The sequence below is a fragment of the Silene latifolia genome, chromosome 8, assembly GCF_048544455.1.
Source record: "Silene latifolia isolate original U9 population chromosome 8, ASM4854445v1, whole genome shotgun sequence".
Lineage (NCBI taxonomy): Eukaryota > Viridiplantae > Streptophyta > Magnoliopsida > Caryophyllales > Caryophyllaceae > Silene > Silene latifolia.
The window spans coordinates 85,712,740-85,718,435 of NC_133533.1; the positions used below are offsets into that span (position 1 = coordinate 85,712,740).

The following is a 5,696-nucleotide window of genomic DNA, read 5'->3' on the forward strand; positions in this document are numbered from 1 at the left end:
GTGGTCTGCTCCTGTTGTATTAGTTGGTGCTGGTTTGGTGGTGATAGTGGCGGTGGTGGTGGATAAATCAAATATGATTCCGGATACATCCATGAATATTGTAAGATACACAAATCGAGTTGTGTATCTAGAGTACTCATATGTGTATCCGGAGGGAGTAACATATGTATCTAAGTGGTTTTTATAGCACGGAGAGCATAATGGAAGTGTTGGTTATGATGAACAAATATGTTTGCAGATGGGTACATTGTCAAAAGTAAACCACAAAAATTTTGCGAATCTAATTGGATATTACGAAGAGGAAAAGCCTTTTACCAGAATGATGGATTTTGAGTATGGTCCTATTGGAGCTCTCTTTGAGCATCTGCACAGTGAGTGTCTCATTCTAGCTTCTTTATCTGAAAATAATGACACTTTGGCAGTAATCCGTGAGGACGACGGTTGCAATCTTGTTTATATGAGTTGGTGGTTTGCTTCTGGTGGGTCTGTGGGGAGACAGGTAGTCGGAGTGGGTGGAGTCGGGGTTGATGGGCAGCAACGGTAATGGAAATGGGTGGAAGGAGGTTGCTTGTGGCAATGATAAAGCAGTCGGCACCGATATCTATTGTGGCTTGTATCATGCCGGTGGTCAGATGAGGCAAATGTTTGGTCGGCGGCGACGAGGCTTGGGTGTAATGTCAATTCAGTGGTGCGTGGTGATAACCTGGTGGCAACAGTAGGTATGGGCGGTGGTGATGAGCGGCGTGATGGTGGTGGTGGGTTGTGGTGGTGGAGCGGTGGATACTCAAAATACCAGCCCGGATACACATGGTATTACTACTAGATACACATATCGATTTGTGTATCCGGCAATAATACCATGTGTATCTGTTAGTAATACCGTGTGTATCCGGCACCCATTGTGGATTTGTAGGTGCTCGTGGGGTGGCTGCAATGAGTTTAGGTGATGATATTCAACTCTCTCTTTGTAACAAGGCCTCTACGACTCTACTACTATTTTTCCTGATATACTTTTTCAGGCTGACAAGTCAATGGGCATGAAGCTACCAAGTAGGCTTAAGTGTTGCATCAGCTCAATTAGCATAGTTTCAGTTTCTGGCTTTGTTGAGGGACCTGGAAGATAAAGATAAATTAATAATGGAACACGAACATCGTATCGTGATGCTGGGAGAATAGTTAGATAAATTATTTAAGCTTGTAATTTGACAAATCTGCTTACTGTTATATCGCATTTCAGGTCTTCCATTGCTTTGGTCAGTATTTTTGCTTGCACTTTGAAGCATTCCAGCTTAGCATGGCTCCCGTTTATATGGCATTTCTTCGGTTCATGGGTGATGAGAGTGAAGCTCGAAAGTATAATCACAGCTCAGAGGCAGGTGGATATGGGAGAAAATTAACATGGGATGGACCTCCAAGAAGCATTCGAGACAGTCACCGAAAAGTGAGAGACAGCCACGATGGTCTTATTATCCAACGTGTTGGCGCTTTTCTTCTCCGGAGGGGACATGAAGGAGCTTAAGCTCCGCGTTACCGGCAGAATATCCAAGGGGGACCACAACTCTGATTTCGGGACTAGTTTCTGAAATGGTTTATATTACTCTAGGAGACTAGGTACACAAATTAGCAGCCCAGATACACATGCTATTACTAGCGGATACACAAGTTGATTTGTGTATCCGGTAGCAATACCATGTGTATTTAGTAGTAATTCCATATGTATATGAGGTAGTAATATGGGTATCTTGGTAGTTGGTTCGCCGCTTCCATAATCATGAAAGTTTTGTTTTCATGTATTTGTAGTGTTTTTCCAACTTCTTTGTTAGTGTATGTGTTTAATATGTTGACTTTTCATTAACATTTTCCATTTACAAGGTGCATATTAGTTGTTTACTCGTATTATTTGGAAAAATAGTGAATTATTTCATCTAGATTAATCCGCTCAAAGTAAATTTAGTTAAGTTCAATTAAATTTCTTTGCAGATAATGATTAGTAGGATCAGCTGAATCAAACTCGGTTAAAAATGGTTGAAGTCCATCAAATTTAATGTGTTTAGTTCACTCGTATCTTGTTACTTTGAATCCAGTTGTCAGCACCATGCTTTTTGAAATACTCCAAAATAGTCGATACAAATTTCATTATGGGTCATCTAACATCTGAGATCTCAGACCAATTTACCCCAAAGCAGGAAACTGAGAAACGCTTGGGTGATGTTGCCATAAAATTGATAATTTTCAAAAAATTACATTTCTATAATTTATGAACTTTCTGAAAGAATGGAATTGACTAGTTGCCAACTGATTCATGTATACAAATTACAATTCTCATGCAAAAAGTTATTGTTTTCTAAATCTTGGAGTCGGTCTCCAATTCTCATACCTTGGCTGAATAGTCCTCACTTCATACCATCACTAAGCCCTGGTGGCATCCCTAAACTTTGCGCAAGATTGCTCATTCTTTCCTTCATGTCCTGATTTTTTTTAAGAAAAAAGATGACATTATTCCAATGGTAGAGCTGATGAAAAGCATTTTGTCACGGCTGAAAGTTGACTACTCACCAGCACACTCTTCTAATGTGCATCTTTGTACGCTTCTGTAACTAAAAGAGACACTTTCTGCGCATAGATGATAGAGTTGTACAGTGAAGGAAACAGTTACGACAATCATGGTCGAATTGGAAAAGGCAAAAGAGACAAGTATGTAATGCTCACCTCGGCTCCTAATTCCATTGCAGCTTTAGTTATCTCGGTCCGGACAGGTTGTTGATTACCAAAAAGAGTAACCTAATCAAACAACATTCTAATATTGAGAAAATGGGATACATGCGAGATTACGTTACGTTTTTCCTTTTTTTGTTTATTGTGATTCCCTTCCAGCACTTCAATTCACCTTAATAACTCACTACAGTGTCTTAAGTCACAACTTGAAAATTGATATCGGATACTCATACTAAAATAAGGTCGTGTTTACTTTTAACACCTTCAAAACTCAGTCGCAATACGGTGTCAAGACGGTTAGCTATCAGATATACTCATACTTGGGTAGACTTCATTCTAAGCCAAAAATATTAAATAGTTCTGTTAACCAAAATGGGCAACAAACACACCTTAATGAGCTCTCCTTCACAATATCCATCAAATTCCGCCCTGCAAGTGAAAGACCCAGAAATCCAGAACCAGGACCATTTGATTGACTTCACAATATCTTAGGACAAAGAAAAGAGTATCATCATATTGAACTAACTTATGTACAATTTCAAATACTGCTATTAAATATTACTCCAATTCACTAGCTGGTAACTTGATGCATTTTCTTATTAATAGTCCATATTTATTGGTAGTCGATTTGTGTACCCTCGGATACACGTGGTTACATACATCGATTAGTGTATCTAGTAGTAATACAATGTGTATCCGGGGGTGGTCTTTTGTGTATCCACAATCTAAAAATCAACTACAACCACCCACCTAACCACCAACACCAACACTACAACCACCACACCTGCTGCTAGCACCACGACCACCACCATCCATGAACTAACCCCACAAACAGCCCCGTCCCCGCCATCAGCCCTGACAGCCACTTGAACCTGTACCGGTGACATGACCAGCCACCTCAGACTACGACGAGGACATCACCTGTCACCACAATACACCACAAGCAACGGAGAACCACCGCACGAGCCACCATCATCCTTCAATCCTCAAGTAGCCCACCATTCGAATCGAAATGCAAGATCTACCATAAACGAAGTAAGATTTCAGAAAACAAATTACACCATCGATATACGAGCACAACAGTACGCCGGAATCAGTTATGCTTTTTTGTTTGAAATTCGATCTAAATGCTAGATCTACAACAAACGTACTACCACCTTGGTCGTCGGCGAAGTGAGTGAACAATAAGAGCAGTGATTTGCAGGTATTTTTTTGTGTGGCAGGTGACGGAAAGCTCTACCTCCGGCGGTTGTCTGAAACTTCCGACAGGTGGTGGTGGTAGTAGATGAGGGAGAGGGAGAGGGAAGTCAGGTGTGGTGGTAGTTAGCGATAAGAATGAGAAAGAAGGAAGTCAGGGAGTTGAGTTTTGTTTTCTGCGATTAAGAGTGTTTTCAAGTAAGTTCGTACGGTTCCACAGTTCGTACCTGAACCCGCCCCTATATATACATATATATATATATATATATATATATATATATATATATACACAAAAGAAAATGAAATACAATACACGTAGTGAATTAAATGAAATTCGGACTCAGGTTCATTTTTAAATTCGAGTTTGGGTTCATGATTACGAGTCGGGTTCGTGTTTAAATTCGGTTAAATTCGGGTTCATATTTAAATTCGGGTTCGGGTTCAGATGGATTTGGGTTCAGACGGGTTCAGGTTCAGATTCGGATTCGGGTTTGGATTAGGGTTTGGGTTCAAACTCAGGTTCACATTTGGATTAGGGTTCGGGTTTGGGTTTGGATTCGGGTTTGGATTCAGGTTCGGGTTCCGGTTCGGATTAGGGTTCGGGTTTAGACTCGGGTTAGGGTTGAGACTCGGGACATGGGTTAAGACTCGGGACACGGATTGAGACTCGGGTACGGGTTCGGGTAAAAATTCTGAATATCGAATTGAAGATTTTTGGGTTTAACATGAATTTTCTGGGTTAGAAGATGAAGGATTGTGTTTGAATGATGAATTTCTGGGTTTGAAATCCAGAAATCCATCCTCAAACCCATTTTCAAACCCAGAAAATTCATCCCAAATCCAGACTTTCATTCCAAAACCAAAAAACACAGCCCCTTTATCAAAAAAATTGAAAAAAATGGAGAAGACACAACATGCAAACAAATTAATATATGGATTTTTAAAAATCTTTTTTTTTTGGTTAAATGTGAGCATTTCATTAATTAATCAATCATAACATCATTCGGTTACATCATACTTATAACAATTTTAGTACTAGCCTCAATTACATGAAGATATCTAATCGTTGGAGCCATAATTGATCACTACTAGTAACTGGATACACTATCTGTTGATTGATCCTAGCATGAACCAATCGCTTCACATCCTTCACAACCCTTGTAGGAATAGTAAGTTGTAAGTTTAGGCGAAAATTATTCCTTTCCATCCAAATACTATACCAACATACTAGCTTTGCCATTCTGCAAACGTGCTGCTGTAACTGAGAGTACTGTCTGCTAGTGTGAGTAAAAGTCAGCTGTAGCCAATGCTCAATTTGTCCCAGAATCTGCTTACTATAAGGGCATTCAACAAACAGATGGGAATGTGTCTCTTTTCCTGCTTCACACAAGACACAGCTCGCAGAGTCGCATAGACCAAGATGATAGATTTTCTCCCTTGTGTTGAGAGCTTCCTGATAAACTAGCCAAGCTATGAAAGCATGTTTAGGGATACACCATCTATCCCATACTTCAGCATACCAGGAAACAGGTGGGTGTGTACCCTGCATCCAGGCATACCCTAAACCAACAGAATAACCTTTGGGATCAGCTACCCAACAGTTATTCACAAAACCAACTGCCAAATTAGTTTTAGTCTTACAAATGTTCCTCCAATTCCAGTTAGAATCAGGAGGAGGCTCATATATAGACCAGTCACCCCCTTTCAAATAAATGTGGTCAACCCATTAAACTCGTAGTCTATCTGCCTTTGTATAGATCCAGTGCACTAGTTTCCCTACTGAA

General features: G+C 40.1%; 1 long non-coding RNA gene across 1 annotated transcript; it reads right to left on the reverse strand.

The window, feature by feature from the left end:
* Nucleotides 1-2,216: 2,216 nt before the first annotated feature.
* LOC141594445 (uncharacterized) lies at nt 2,217-2,783 on the reverse strand. The gene is made up of 3 exons (XR_012522205.1): nt 2,710-2,783; nt 2,557-2,613; nt 2,217-2,468 (listed from the first exon to the last, which is right to left on the reverse strand). It is a non-coding gene; the product is annotated as an uncharacterized LOC141594445 (long non-coding RNA).
* Between the last annotated feature and the right edge of the window lie 2,913 nt (nt 2,784-5,696).